At 48.9% G+C, this 16,952-nt stretch overlaps 1 protein-coding gene across 1 annotated transcript in view; it reads left to right on the top strand.

The window, feature by feature from the left end:
* Window positions 1–16,952, top strand: part of LOC124711650 (PI-PLC X domain-containing protein 1-like) — a 405,069-nt gene that overhangs the window by 310,334 nt on the left and 77,783 nt on the right. The gene's annotated exons all lie outside the window — the stretch shown is intronic.

The following is a 16,952-nucleotide window of genomic DNA, read 5'->3' on the forward strand; positions in this document are numbered from 1 at the left end:
CTAACTAACCTAAGGACATCACACACATCCATTTCCAAGGCAGGATTCGAACCTGCGACCGTAGCAATCGCGTGTTTCCAGACTGAAGTGCCTAGAACCGCTCGGTCACCCCGGCCGGCTAAGAGAACAAGTGGCTGGCGCACTTGTTACATCGGTTTCTGCTGCTACAGTGGGAGGTTATCAAGATTTAAGTGAGTTTGAACGTGGTGTCATAGTCGGCGCACGGGAGATGGGACACAGAATCTCCGAGGTAGCGATGAAGTGACTTTCCCGTACGACCATTTAACTAGTATACCGTGAATATGAAGAATCCCGTAAAACATCAAATCTCAGACACCGCTGCGGGCGGAGAAAGCCGAGCCGAAGGCCCATTCGTGTTCCCTTCATGACTGCACGACACAAATCTTTACGCCTCGCCAGGGTATGTCAACATCGACATTGGACTGTTGATGACTGGAAACGTATTGCCTGGTCTGACGAGTCTCGTTTCATATTGTATCGAGCGGATGGACGTGTACGGGTATGGACACAGCCTCATGAATCCATGGACCCAGCATGTCTACAGGAGACTGCTCAAGCTGGTGGAGGCTCTGTAATGGTGTGGAGCGTGTGCAACTGGAGTGATATGGGACCCCTGATACGTCTAGACACAACTCTGACGGGTGACACGTTCGTAAGCATCCTGTCTGATAACTTGCATCCATTCATGTCCATAGCGCATTCCGACGGACTTGGGCAAATTCAGACAATGCTACACCCCACACATCCAGAATTGCTACAGAGTGGCTCCAGGAACACTCTTTTGAGTTTAAACAGTTCCTCTGGCCACCAAACTCCCCAGACATAAACATTATTGAGCATATCTGGGATGCCTTGCCACGTGCTGTTCAGAAGACACCTCGAACCCCTCGGACTCTTACGGATTTTTGGACACCCCTGCAGGTTTCATGGTGTCAGTTCCCTCCAGTAGTACTTCAGACATTAGTCGAGTCGATGCCATGTCGTGATGCGGTATTCCTGCGTGCTCGCGGGGGCCCTACACGATATTAGGTAAGTGTGCCAGTTTCTTTGGCTCTTCAGTGTAAATTTTAGTTGAGTAGACGATGGAAGTATTTTAAAATTTTAGATTCGGTCAATAATCATGTGATGCACTGGAAATCAGATTTTTGTTGACACTGGTAAGTGACAGATAGGCAACTTAAGTGGTTTCGAGCACCGTGCACAACTGTTAACACGCGCTCCACGATTAGAGGCACGATGAAGAAATTTGGGAAATTCGGAGTGAACGACAATACGAATGTGTATCGAAACGGAAATGGTAGACAGCAACGTGGCATGGCCAACCGATAGATATAAACGTAGTACGCGATTCAAAACCGGCACGCTATTCACGGCGGTACAAAGCGAGCCAGACTGGTGACGCGTTGAGCGCGCGGCTCGCCTGTTTGGAACGGCGGCTGCCGCCGGTCCCCTCGCTGCACCCACCCTGCGGGTTCCACGACCGGCGGGGCGACCGCGTGGGAGCGGTGGCGGCGGCGGCGCCGGCGGAAGGCTCCCGCTGCCCCAGCGGCGCTCTCCGCCGCGCCCCCTGCCCCCGGGGAAGCGTTCGTCACAGTTCCGCAGCGTCACTCGGTAAACACACCGAGACAGCTGCGCGGCAGGAATCGAGACTCGCGACCGGGAACCGAACTTTTCTTTTTGTGCGGAACTTTCCCATTCAGCCAGCCAATCACAGGCTTTGGAGGACTTAAGATCAAATAAGGCAGAAGAAATGCACAACTTTCCATCAGAATTTCTAAAATCATTAGAGGAAGTGGATGCAAAACGACTATCCAGGTTCGTGCGAAGAATGTACGAGTCCAGTGGCATATCTTCACACTTTCGGGAAAATATCATCCACATAATTCCGAAGAGTGCGAGAACTGCTTCAAATGGCTCTGAGCACTATGTGACTTAATATCTGAGGTCATCAGTCCCCTAGAACTGCTTAAACCTAACTAACCTAAGGACATCAGACACATCCATGCCCGATGCAGGATTCGAACCTAAGGCCGTAGCGGTCGCGCGGTTCCACACTGAAGCGCCTAGAACCGCGTGGCCACACCGGCCGGCAGTGCGAGAACTGACAAGTGCGAGAATTATCACAAAATCAGCTTAACAATTGATGCGTCCAAGTTGCTGAAAAGAATAATATACTGAAGAATGGAAAAGAAAACTGAGGATGTGCTACATGGATTTACGAAATGAAAAGGCGCGAGAGAGGCTTGTTGCCTTGCGGTTGATAATGGAAGCAAAACACGTTCATAGGATCTGTCTACCTGGAAAAAGCGCACGAGAATGTAAGATGACGCAAGATGTTGGAAATTTTGAGAAAAATAGGGGTAAGCTATATGGAGAGACGTGTAATACACAACATGTACAAGACCCAGGACAGAATAATGAGAGTGGACACCGAATAACGAAGTGCTCGGATTAAAAATAGCGTAAGACAGGGATGTAGCCTTTCGTCCCTACTATTCTATCGAAGAAGCGTTACGGAAATAAAAGAAAGTTTCAGCAGTGGGATCAAAATTTAAGGTGGAAGGATATCAATCACACGATTCAGTGATGACGTTGCTATCCTGAGTGAAAGTGAAGTAGAATTACATTATCTGCTGAATGGAAAGAACTGTCTAACGACTACAGAATGTCGACTGAGATCAAGTGGAAGAAAGACGACAGTAACGAGGAGTGGCAGAAATGAGAACAGCGAGAAACTTAACATCAGCATTGATGATCACGAAGTAGATGAAGCTCAGGAATACTAGTGCCTAGGCAGGAAACAGCGGATGGCGGACGGAGGAAGGAGGACACCAAAGGCAGGCTGATAGTGCCGTGTGGGTGGTGATTTGGCACGCGCTAGCGGTGGCAGCTCGTTGCTGTTCCTGGCCAATAGAAGTCTACTAGTACATAGGCCCTGATTTCAGGAAGAAATTTCCGAGGACGTACATTTGGAGCACATCATTGTGTGGTGGTGAAACATGGACTGTGGGAAAGCCGTAAAAGAAGAGAATCGAAGCATCTGAGAAGTGGTTCTACAGACGAATCTTGAAAATTAGGTGGGCTGATAAGGTCAGGAATGAGGTGCTCGTGCGCAGAATCGGAGTGGAGCGGAATATGTGGAAAACACTCATAGGCACAAGGTACAGAATGATAGGACATTTGTTAAGAAAAAAAATGGTTCAAATGGTTCTGAGCGCTATCGGACTTAACTTCTGAGGTTAGCACTCCCCTAGAACTTTGACTAGACTGTAGCGTCTAGAACCGCTCGGCCACTCGGGCCGGCATATGTTAATAGATCAGGGAATAATTTCCACGGTACTAAAGGGAGGTGTAGAAGGCAATAACTGGAGAGAAAGACAGAGATTGTAATGCATCCACTAAACAGCTGAGAACGTAGGTTGAAAGTGCTACTCTGAGATGGAGAGGTTGGCACAGGGGAGGAATTCGTTAGTGGAGGGCCGCATCAACCCTGTCAGAAGACTGGTGACTCAAAAAAAAAAAAAAAAAAAAAAGAAACAGGAAATGTCATATCTTCGTGACATCGGTCTGAGCCAGTAACGCGAGCGGACCGCTGCTGCGGCGCGCACCGGAGCTACGACCGAAAGAGACAGCCCGGCAAGAAGTGCCTTGCTATGGTAGTGGCGAATAGAAAAGTGTCGCGGTGTAAGCACAACGAAGCGAATTGTCGCGTCTGTTCGCGCCACAGCGGGCCCAAAAAAGTCAGGCAGAAGAAAGTCTCCAGCACGAAGGGTTCGCCGGTCGTGCAGCTGACGCGACGCAGACCGCCGGTCGACGCCGCAGAAGTGGCAGCGTGCCCGCCCTCTGTGCGCTGAGCGCAGTGGTATCGGGCGGAGAGCGCCGGTTGACGCCGTATAGGGCTCCTCTGGCCACTAGGGGATCTTCTTGTCTGCGTCTGTGTACTCGGACCCACCGAGCAGCGAGCGCAGCAGGGCACAGAGCAATGGAGAGCGCTGTGGCCGGCCGTGTCGCCGATGCGCTACAGGCGCCAAAGGAGGCGGCTCCCCGTAGAAGAGAGGAGACGACCGGCGCGCTCCTGAGACTGCTGCCCCGGTGCTGCGACGAAGAAGCAGTCCGGGACGGGCTGCGTTCGGTAAAGCAGCTCTAAGGCTCCGCAACAGGAGGGGACGGCCGCGGTCTGCCGTTGCGGTGCAGACCCCAGAGGGCGCGAGCGGCGTCATCCCTCTGCGGAGGCTGCCGGGCTGCCCCGTGACGGTGGAGGCTCTCCTGACCGCCAGAGACCGTCAGCCCAAGAGCTTCAGGTGCCAGGGCCAGAGGCACGTGGCCGAGTACTGCGGCAATCACGACAGCCGCACCTGAGACCGCCCCACAGACGCTCCGGTGTCGGCGTCGCTGCCCGGCTTTCCCGAGCCACGGCCGGTCGGACGGCGGCGAGGCGGCTGCGGCCGCGACGACCCAGAAGCCGAGAGGACGACGGCGGAGGGGCGGGACGAGACTTGGGGGCGGCACGGGAGCGGCCCTCCCCTCCGTCAGCGGCGAAGACCGGCCGGAGGCGGGCGGTCGGGGAGCACTCCCCACCCCTGAGAAGAAGACGGGAGACCGACTGCCGTCACCGCACACACTATCGTAGCTGTCACTGAAGCCGGCAGTTTAGTATAGCAGTACGGCGGCGAGCGCAGAGGACTTGTAGACAGTTACTTATTTGCTGGTTAAAACGCTCGTAAGAAATGGGAATAAACTGATACGACTACGTTACCTTTAGAGTTTTGACATGATGGTCAACATATGCTTCGTGTTTGGCTGCATATTTTCGGACAACAGACGAAACATAACAAGTTAAGGCACACGTCTCAGTGCAAGCATAATTACAAACATTTTATGTATTTTTGCTTTTTTACTGTATGCAAGTCTACATAATCACATCACAGTTTCTCTTAACCGAAACACCGGCAATATTAAATAGTTTATATCTACTTTAGGGAATTTAATAATCTAGTATTAACAGACGTAGCTTAATTATGTGTTTTTAACCTTTTATCAACTTCCGCTTTTCTTCGAGCAGTATACTCCTTAAAAAAGTGTTCCTATAAGTAGAAGGTGCATTTTGTCGTCGATAACAAGCGTCTTTATTCATTTGAGTGTGCCTACGAAAACTACACTGTGCTTTGCTTCAAATGGCTCTGAGCACTATCGGACTTAACATGTGAGGTCATCAGTCCCCTAGAACTTAGAACTACTTAAACCTAACTAACCCAAGGACATCACACACATCCATGCCCGAGGCAGGATTCGAACCTGCGACCGTAGCGGTGTCGCGGTTCCAGAATGAAATGGCTACAACCGTTCCGCCACACCGGTCGTCACAGTCTGCTTTAAACGCGTATGTATATTGACGTTCTTCTCATAACACGATCCTACATTGCGTGTGTTAAACTCAATTAGTGCTCAAACATTTGCTCAAATCGAGAATTTCTTTAAGCCACCTCGTAAAGCTTACAACCCCATATCGTGTTAGTACCACACACAAGCCACGCTGCCTAACACGCTGCTTGGGGTTACACTCTTCTGGTATCAGACGTCCCCGGAGGGTCCACTGGGGGCCGAACCGCACAATAATCCTGAGTTCGGTGGAATGAGTGGATTGCTGTAGCCTGTTGTGGGGTTGTGAACCACTGAGGGCTACGGCGGGACGAAGCCTCTCCATCTTTCTAGGTCCCGGGTTCGATGCACAACACACACACGAGACACAAACTTCCAGATGCCAACATCCCACCTCACCAAACGCCATGTTTCGGTAAAAGCTGTATCTGTGAGCGGCCCTTAAAGCTGTCACAGCGGCACAGACGGCCGCGTTCGCACCTGCCCTGGCTGCTGAGGCCACACAGCTGGGTACAGTGCTCGCACGAGACGCGAGACCAGCAACAGGGCTACACCGCCGCAGAAAGCCGTCACCGAGAAGACGACCGCGGTACTGGTGTCTGCCGCTGGAACCGCTCCAGCAGCGCCGCAGGAGCACGCCAGGGCGCCACGAAGGCGCCCGTCGCCCCGCCGGCAACGGCGGCGGCCCGCCAGCCACGGTGGAGACCGGCGCCAGGGAAGAGCAGACAGCAGCAGTCACCGCGAAGCGCGAGGAGCCGGCGTGCGGCTCACCGAAGAGGGCGAAGAGCGGCTCCCGCGCAGGCAGCCCCGCCAGAAGAACTGCGCCGTGCCTCGAGCTGCCACGGCTGACGCCTGCCTCGTGCTGCGCCAACTCGCCACTCACGCGGCACTGCAGAAGCGCTCACAGCAACGCACTGCGGTGCCCCACGGGACACACGCTACTATGACGAACACTGACTCCGACACGCTATCGAGCCGCATGGTAGCCACTTCCAACATACCCTAGCATTGCGTAATGCGCCACACAAAGCAAGATATCCGCTATTTCTCTTGCTACCCGTCCAGACTATCGCAGAAGCTTCTCCCCCGTGTCTTTTGCCTTGCACCCCCCCCCCCCTCTGCCGTTAAATACGCTACTCTTCATCGCTTCTCGTCCACCTCTACCACCTACACGGACCTATATTAGTGGGCAATCCTCCGAAGACGCACAATAACATCTCGTAAACTCCTCGATTTGCAGCTAACAATACGGAGCTGAGAGCAGGTCTTTTGAGATGGTCACCACGTTGGTGTGAGCGTGGAAGGATTCCACCTTTTTTTAAAAAAAAAATCAAAGGAAATGTCATATTACAGCTGCAATTAGCAATTCATGAAGTTGCCATCATTAAAGCCGTACCTTTGTACGATGTAACACAGTGTTAACAAATAACTGAAACGACATAAAATAAGATTTAGAATCAGAGTATACGAAAACCAATAAAAACCCGAAAATGGAACACGGGGGTACACACTAGTACTATACTATAAAAATCCTACTATTAAGACAATCAGGAATGATAAATCGCCGTTGATACACAATTCGCATGCTCCCAAAACAGTCAAAATTAATGACTACATCAACAATAAAATGTTCTTCGTACGTCCTGTGAGAAATGTTTTAAAAGTTGCCGACAGACGACTGAATATTTGTGCGGGTCGATAAGTACCATCTAGATAGAATAGGAGAACAATTTACAGGAACCAGAGTTGCCTACTACAGCCGCGAGTATAGGTAGGCCGGTATCCGGACTTGTACACGCAGGAGACACACAGTGACACACATTTAAAAGCTGAGCGTTCCATGTTCTGGAGAGTAGCACGCACAGATATATTCAATTGAGTCATCTTTACTCATCGCCTGGCATTCTAAGTTGAGGAGCATTAGCTTAGAAGCAGAGGGAGCCCCCTATATGTTGATGTTGGCAGTGCAGACGAACTTGTACAGTAGCTCACACGCTCCAGCACCGTCGGATTCTAACAATGTTTTGAGGTTTCTTAGAAACTGATGACCATGAGCCCGAAGATTACTAACAAGGACGTTTAGGTGGTCCGTGTTTCGAGAACAACGTTGTAATATACTGTTCGGTTCTTCTTCCTCTCCGCAAACACATAGAGGGACGGCGCTTAGGTTGAGCCGATGGAAGCGTTTCTTGAACTTCCACTAATTACATTACAGTAATGCTACACTACTGGCCATTAAAATTTCTACACCACGACGATGACGTGTACAGACGCGAAATTTAACCGACAGGAAGAAGATGCTGTGATATGCTAATGATTAGCTTTTCACAGCATTCACACAAGGTTGGCGACGGTGGCGACACCTACAGCGCGCTGACATGAAGAAAGTTTCCAACCGATTTCTCATACACAAACAGCAGTTGACCGGCGTTGCCTGGTGAGACGTTGTTGTGATGCCTCGAGTAAGGAGGAGAAATGCGTACCTTCGCGTTTCCGACTTTGATTAAGGTCGGATTGTAGCCTATCGCGATTGCGGTTTATCGTATCGCGACATGCTGCTCGCGTTGGTCGAGATCCAATGACTGTTAGCAAAATTTGGAATCGGTGGGTTCAGGAGGGTAATACGGAACGCCGTGCTGGATCCCAACGGCCTGCTATCACTAGCAGTCGAGATGACAGGCATCCGCATGACTGTGCAGCCACGTCTCGATCCCTCAGTCAACAGATGGGGACGTTTGCAAGACAACAATCATCTGCACGAACAGTTGGACGACGTTTGCAGCAGCACGGACTATCAGCTCGGAGACCATGGCTGCGGTTACCATTGACGCTGCACCACAGACAGGAGCGCCTGCGATGGTGTACTCAACGACGAACCTGGGTGCACGAATGGCAAAACGTCATTTTTACGGATGAATCCAAGTTGTTTACAGCATCATGATGGTCGCATCCGTGTTTGGCGACATCGCGGAGAACGCACATTGCAAGCATGTATTCTTCATCATCATACTGGCGTATCACCCGGCATGATGGTATGGGATGCCATTGGTTACACGTCTCGGTCACCTCATGTTCGCACTGACGGCACTTTGAACAGTGGACGTTAGATTTAAGATGTGTTACGACCCGTGGCTCTACCCTTCATTCGATCCCTGCGAAACCCTACATTTCAGCAGGATAATTCACGACCGCATGTTACAGGTCCTGTGCGGGTTGTTTCTGGATACAGGAAATGTTCGACTGCTGCCCTGGCGAACGTATTCTCCAGATCTCTCACTAACTGGAAATGTCTGGTCAATGGTGGCCGAGCAACTGGCTCGTCACAATACGCCAGCCACTACTCTTGATGAACTGTGGCATCTTGTTGATGCTGCATGGGCAGAGGTTTTTCACAGGACCTTTACCCGTTCAAATACCCTTCTTACTGCTGTAGGTTTGGCTAGTTGCAGTAGCGGAATCTCCATTCTGAAAATAAAGCTTGACTAACAGTGCGTTTTCTTGTAACGTCAACATGGAACGACGGCAGACGTATCTCACTACATCTCATTTTATAAACGATTCTCACGTGGCCTCGCTAACGTGCTGCTGCCCAGCGCCATCTGTCGACCGGTTTCTGCGCCAGTTTTTGGTCTCAGTAAAACCCCGTATCATTTCAGACATGTGCTCCGCCTGCTTTATTCCTTAAATTAGTGCTTTACGAAATGTTACCAGACCTCACACTGGCCCCACACTCTTGACTTCGCTATGAAAAGCCTGACAAGAGCTCTGTGTGTGAGCTTCCCCTGCAGTCACTGAGTTTCTTCTAATTATAGCGATTACTTTACAGAGATTTTTTTTTTTTTTTTTTTTTTTTTTTTTTTTTTTTTTTTTTTTTTTTTTTTTTTTTTGCGAAACCATGTGGGGAGCACTGAACACTGTGCGCTGTCAGTAGGGGAGCAGTAACAGCCGAATGAATCGGTCAGTGGAGGTGAATGACTTTGAACGTGGATCCATCACTGGACTTCACCTGAGTAACATATCCGTCAAGAACATGTCAACCCTTCTAAAGCTACCTACGTCGAATGTTGCTGGCGTGACTGTGAAGTGGAAACGTGAAGTAACAACCAGAAATAAACCGAGACCACCCAGACCTCGTGTACTGACTTACCGCCGAGCATTGGGTGGGATGGTTGTAAAAAATGTACCATCCAATCTAGCACAGTGACTGTGCGTACGGGGTCAGGAGGAAGGGGCTGCAACGGTCGGGCAACAGGAGTCTGCAGTCGGTTCTAAGCGACGCCGCTGGACAGCGTATGACTGGAAGAGAGTGACCTGAAGCGGTGAATCACGCTGTATCCTGTGGTGATTCGATGGAAGGATTTTTGTTCGGCGAGTGCCTGGAGAAGCTACCTGCCATCATGTGTAGTGCCAGCAGTGAAGTATGAGGGAGATGGCGTTGCGGTACGAGGCTGTTTTCCCTTGTTAGGTTGTGATCTCCTTGTCGCAGTTAGGAAAACATTAAAAGCCGAAGTACGTGAACAGATATCACAACTTTGTGTTCTGCGTACAGTCGAGGAACAGTTGAGAGAGGACCATTGTTTGTATCAGCTTATCGAAGCACCCTGTCATAAAGCAGAGTCAGTCAGGCGGCGTTTTGCGGCGGACAATATCATCCCTGATGTGGACTGGCCCACACAGAGTCGCGATCGGAACCCAGCTGAAAGCTCCTGTGATAGGTCAGATCGTCGAATTCGCTCCAGTCCTCAGCGTCCGACACCTGAGGAAGAATTGGTTGACAAATAGTTTTTGGAAGTTTGTGGTAAGGTCTTATGGGACCCAACTGCTGATGTCATCGGTCTCTAAGCTTACACAATATTTAATGTAACTTATGCTATGGACAACACACACACCCTTGCCCGAGGGAGGACTCGAACCTGCGACAGGGGGAACCGCGCGGACCGTGACAAGACGCCTCAAATGGCGCGGAACGGGCTGACAGTCCTCCACAGAAATTCAGCAGAGTCCGACCTCTCATGAAGGTAAAGTGCGGACCGGATATTAGTGTCCACCAGTAGATGTCCGGACAGTTTTGATCAGATAGCGTATAACAAAGTTTCACTTGCTGACCACGTGGCAAAGTACTCTCCTCTTTCCGTGCTATCACTTTCCAAAAACTCAATTCGATGTCTTTCACCGTGTATGAAATACGATCGATTATATGATTAATTCACACTCACTGTGTTTGAGAGTGCGGGTGGATGTTAGTGCGCTACATCCATTTTTCCGAAGCTGGAGATAAGTATGGATCTGGTACCTAAAGTCTAAAGAAAAATTGCGTAATCTACACTTCATGCATAGCAATGTGTGCCAAAGGTAGACGAGTAGCGTCTCGTATTTTTTATTGAAAACTATCTGAGTTTCGTGTAACGGGATAGTTTGGAAATATCACAGTAACTGTCACCATTAATGAAAAGATAAGCTTTCATCATTTTAACCAACATGGTTCGACGTGTTAGCGATCTTACTTGTGATAATTACTTATGAAGAAACAGTCACTGAAGCTATCGTCTTGAGAACACGCAGCTGCTCAGCACGTCGGCAGCTCCATAAAATCGTTTAATCAATCTGAAGATGGCTTACCGTATGTGCCGAAACCGGACATTTTATATAAATGATATTTTGCGATCGTGACTGTTTCTTCATAAGTAAAAAAAAAAAAAAGACAAGCTGTTCATCATGAGGTTGTAAGTTGGTTTCTTGGTTGATTTACAGGAGGGCCCCAACCAGCCAGGTCATCGGTCCCATCGGATTAGGGAAGGATGGGGAAGGACGTCGGCAGTGCTCTTTCAAAGAACCATCCCGGCATTTGCCTGAAACGATAGACGGGGGTTTGAACCGTCTTCCTCCCAAATGAGAGTCCAGTGGGCTAACCACTGCGCCACTTCGCTCGGTGGGGTTATAAGTAGCGAAAGAATCGAAATATTTTACCGAATACTTTTTTAAAGCATGAAATGCACTTAAATCCATCCGAGCAACTACTAGAAAACGTGTATTTGTAATAACAACACATGTTTTTTATTGATATAAAACATAGGCAGTGGTGATATTTTACGTCCCATGTTCGCTTATATCAGAAAGTGTCGTCTGCCTGAATATTTCCGAGATATTACTTCGTTTGGCTCAAAATTGTTCAAATGGCTCTGAGTACTATGGGACTTAACATCTGAGGTCATCAGTCCCCTGGAGCTACTTAAGCCTAACTAACCTAAGCACACGCGTCCATGCCCGAGGCAGGATTCGAACCTGCGACCGTAGCAGTCGTGCGCTTCCGGACTGAAGCGCCTAGAACCGCTCGGCCAGCGAGGCCGGCTTACTTCGTTTGGGACTGATGTTTTTCGCTTAGTCTCACGTTACAGCAGACATATTTTCTTACGTAAAATACGACATAGTACAGCCTCGTACCATTAGTATTTGTTTGCACACCGCTGGCCAGACAAACGCAGTTTCTTTAATATCGTCTGAGGAAGACTGCAGAGCAGTCCGCATGGCGGGCGGACCAGCGTCCTCTACGTGCGAAAGCAGGCGAGGCGTTTACAGCACCCTTCTACACCGGAGAGAATGCAGGCGAACGCGAACGAGTGCTCATTCGCCGACAATTCGCTATTGTTCGCCGCCACTAGCCTGCAACAGTAAACAAGCCTTTGCACTAGGGGGTACGCGAAACAACAGGATATGACGAGCGTAGCCTATGAACGCTGCGTTATGACTTCCTACAACACTATACAGTTACTGCTATGAGGGACAACTCTGATACTCAGAGAGGTTTGCACTGCAAGTTCACTATGTTTGACGAAGTTAGCAAAATGGAGTAGCAAAGGGGGGGGGGGGGGGTTAGGTGTCTGAATTTGTGCGGCAGCGTAAGACGCTTGGAGATACGAGTAATGCACTTGAAATGTAACTTCAGCTTTCCTTAACATCAGACCAGAACACTGTACATATGTCTGTTGCAATTTGCTGCTGACTTTTCATTACAACTGAAGAGGGCCGCCGGTGTGGACGAGCGGTTCTAGGCGGTTCAGTCTGGAACCGCGCCACCGCTACGGTCGCAGGTTCGAATCCTGCCTCGGGCATGCATGTGTGTGATGTCCTTAGGTTAGTTAGGTTTAAGTAGTTCTAAGTTCTAGGGGACTGATGACCTCAGAAGTTAAGTCCCATAGTGCTCAGAGCCATTTGAACCATTTTGAACAACTGAAGAGGAAATTTAAAAGCAAAAGACTAATTAACGACGACCGACATAACCTTGAAGAAAGGCAAGCATTTACACTCGGGTTATTAGCAACGGGAGGCATTTAGAGTAACACCTCGTATATTGGACCACTTCTTAAATTGGACTAAGCAGGAAAGGTTGGGTAGGAATGTTGATGGAACCCTCAAGCGGCAATTAACAGGAGCTTGCACTCACATTCTTACTGGCAGGAAGTTGCACTACGTTACGAGCGTGTGCTGTGCTGTTACACGTATTTTTCTTTTAAGTGTCTGTCCCTACCTCTAAGCTGACTGACGGAGTAGTCTTCAAGTTGAGTAAGCTGTACTTACACTTTGTAAACACCAACGATATAATCCGCTACAGTGGTAAAAATTGTTTATTTCTAAAAATGAGAGCACAACTCGTCTTCAGGACGCTTTCCTTAACACCAGACAATTTAGGACTACTCTCTCTAAGCGTGCTGTACGAATTCTTCTGTGATATTGCAGGAATTACGTCAATATACTTTGGTTTGACCCTGTTGGTTGGTTTGCTGTGCATTCACGTGCAGACAGCGTAATATGTGATTGGTGCCTCGCTGTCACACGAGAGAAGTTAGTTTTCACAGCAGTCGGTGATAGTTTGTGGTTCCTTAGACGTTTTGTTGGCGGGTGTATTAATTCAAATTTTGATCATCATTCGCTTACGTTACGGGTACATGTCCCTTCCCACCGGCATTGCAGCTTTGCATAGTGTTTCGTATGGGTCTGAAACACTGCTGAGTCCAAACTTTACTCAGCCTGTTACATTGTTGTCACACATGCCTGCAGGAGCACAATATACATAACTTTTTTCTACCGCTTTCTATCTTTATGCGAATCCGTGAGTGAAAGACCCCTAGACCCGGATCATTGTAAGTTTTGTAGTTAGTTTTTGGGATGTCGAACCTTTAATGCAAGTATATTATTTCAACCCATTTAGCAGTGGTTTCCGCTGTTTTAATTGGGACCTTTGTCCTTTTATTTAGGTCCTCCTCTGCGAGAGCCTTTCTGTCAGGCCTAGGATTCAAGATACCCGACTTTAACATATTTTAACCTCAGTTATGCATCCTTTGTGGACTTACATTTTAATGAAAGCATAGGGTTTTTTTCCTAAGAATTTCTGTTGGTTGTGTTTAGCTTTCGTTATCTTAACCAAATGGACAGGTATCATTATTGATTTATAATTTTGCAGATGCACCTGAAGATGGATTACATGTCCTGAAATCAGTTTGTGCTCTCCTTTTTAGAAATAACTAATTTTTACGACTTTAGCGGATTTTATCATTGATTGTCCCACCAGCAGAAACAGTGTTAACAGTGGCTGTACTCTTTGTTATCCCCTCGTCTTTGGTGGAAGTGAAAACGGCTGTTGTCCTGTACTGGACCGTCAGTATTTTCCTATATTGAACTACGCTTCAGGGAAGGACGGGTGTCGTTAGCCGATGATGCACGGTCTGGAGCACCACACTGCATTACCCACGACATCGTCCAGCTGGTGTATGCCCTCAGTACCCAGGACCGCCGAGTGATAGTGAAGGCCACATCCGCCGTGGTCGGATTGAGCGTCGTAAGTGTTCACACATCACGAAGGAACGACCGCACATGCACAAAGCGTGTGCCCAACGGGTGCCCCGCAGTATTCAACCACAGCAGGAAGCATGTCGAATGGCCCACTGTCTTGCTCATCTGCAGCGCTATGATCGGGAAGGAAATGCGTTCCTGGCACAAGTGGTGGCTGGAGATGAGTCATGGTGTCATCACTTCAAACCACAATCAAAACGACAAAGTCTCCAGTGGAAGCATCCAGGGTCACCACCACCACCACCAAAAAAGGCCAAGGCCATCCACACGAGTGCGGGACAGCTTAGGCTTTCTTCTTTGACCAAGATGGCCCCCTTCTGATTCACTTTCTGCGGCACGGGTCAACAGTGAATGCCCAGCGTTACTCGCAAACCTTGACCACCCTTTGCCAAGAGATCAAATCAAAACGACCAGGAAATCTCACGCGTAGGGTCATTCTGCTCCACGACACTGCAAAGCTTCGTATGGGCAACACAGTCGTGACACTCCTGCAGAAATTCAAATTGGAGGTTCTCGGTCACATAGTCCGGACCCTCTCCCTGTGATTACGCCATTTTTGGTCCCCTTACAAAAGCTCTGAGGGGCAAACGATTCACCTCGGAACTGGTTAACATGTCAGCCCCGGGAGTTTTATGAGACAGCCATTCACCGCCTTCTGTCACATTGGGACAAGTGTCTCATCAGCCAGGCTCAATACTTGTAAGATACAGGTACTGGTTTCGGTAATTATGTCTCCGGATCGTTTCTTTTTGAGCGCCCTGATTCACCTCGATGGGCAATGAGTCTACAACCTTCAGTGCTGATGCACATTTACGTTTGACCTGCAGCAGGAATCTCACAGTAGTGAGCACGGAGGACAAAAATGGCTCTGAGCACTATGGGACTTAACATCTTAGGTCATCAGTCCCCTAGAACTAAGAACTACTTAAACCTAAGGACATCACACACATCCATGCCCGAGGCAGGATTCGAACCTGCGACCGTAGCGGTGGCGCGGCTCCAGACTGAAGCACCTAGAACCGCTCGGCCACACTTGCCGGCTCACGGACGGTGACTGATAACACGTGTCGCTGGGAGGGAGCGTGCGAGGTAGTCGCGCGTTTGCGGTAAACACTGTGTCCGGTTGGTGCAGTGGTCAACGCAACTGCTTCGTAAGCAGGAGATCCCGGCTTCAGTCCCGGTCCGGCACACATTCTCACTCGTCGCCGCTGATTTCACATTAACTCCCGACGCAGCTGATATCGTTATTTCCTTACTTTCTCTTTCCTTTCTTCGCCCTCCACTTACAATTTGCATGAAAACAGACGAGACAGCAGATGAAAGCTTTCTCTGCTGCTAGCGCCGTAGCAGAGAGGATGCGAACCTCCTTCGATGGTCCGCCAAAGAACCGACAACCAGCGAAACACATACGAGCCGATACACGATCGAATGTCCCTTGCCGCGCGGGGTAGCTGAGCGGTCTGGGCGTCTTGCCACGGTTCACGTAGCTCCACCCTGTCGGAGGTTCGAGTCCTCCCTCGGGCATGGGCGTTTGTGTTGTCCTCAGCGTAAGTTAGTTTAAGTTAGAGTAAGTAGTGTGTAAGCCTTGGAACCGATGACCTCAGCAGTTTGGTCCCACAGCAACTTACCACAAATTTCCAAATTTCCAAATGCTGCTTGCCCGTGGTAGTACCGTTTATAGACCTATATCTCTAACGTCGATCAGTTGTAGAATTTTGGAACACGTATTATGTTCGAGTATAGTGACTTTTCTGGAGACTAGAAATCTACTCTTTAGGAATCAGCATGGCTTTCGAAAAAGACGAACGTGTGAAACCCAGCTCGCGCTTTTCGTCCACGAGACTCAGAGGGCCATAGACACGGGTTCCCAGGTAGATACCGTGTTTCTTGACTTCCGCAAGGCGTTCGATACAGTTCTCCCCAGTCGTTTAATGAACAAAGTAAGAGCATGTGGACTATCAGACCAATTGTGTTATTGGATTGAAGAGTTCCTAAATAACAGAACGGAGCACGTCATTCTCAATGGAGAGAAGTCTTCCAAAGTAAGAGTGATTTCAGATGTGCCGCAGGGGAGTGTCGTATATATATAAATGACCTTGTGGATAACATCGGAAGTTCACTGAGGCTTTTTGCGGATGATGCTGTGGTATATAGAGAGGTTGTAACCATGGAAAATTGTACTGAAATGCAGGAGGATCTGCAGCGAATTGACGCATGGTGCAGGGAATGGCAATTGAATCTCAATGTAGACAAGTGTAATGTGCTGCGAATACATAGAAAGAAAGATCCCTTATCATTTAGCTACAATATAGCAGGTCAGTAACTGGAAGTAGTTTATTCCATAAATTATTTGGGAGTAGGCATTAGGAGTGATTTAAAATGGAATGATCATATAAACTTGATCGTCGGTAAAGCAGATGTCAGACTGAGATTCATTGGAAGAATCCTAAGGAAATGCAGTCCGAAAACAAAGGAAGTAGGTTACAGTACGCTTGTTCGCCCACTGCTTGAATACTGCCCACCGGTGTAGGATCCGTACCAGATAGGGTTGATAGAAGAGATAGAGAAGATCCAACGGAGAGCAGCGCGCTTCGTTACAGGATCATTTAGTAATCGCGACAGCGTTACGGAGATGACAGGTAAACTCCAGTGGAAGACTCTGCAAGAGAGACGCTCAGTAGCTCGGTTCGGGCTTTTGTTAAAGT

This window comes from Schistocerca piceifrons, chromosome 8 (genome assembly GCF_021461385.2).
Source record: "Schistocerca piceifrons isolate TAMUIC-IGC-003096 chromosome 8, iqSchPice1.1, whole genome shotgun sequence".
NCBI classification, from domain to species: Eukaryota; Metazoa; Arthropoda; class Insecta; order Orthoptera; family Acrididae; genus Schistocerca; species Schistocerca piceifrons.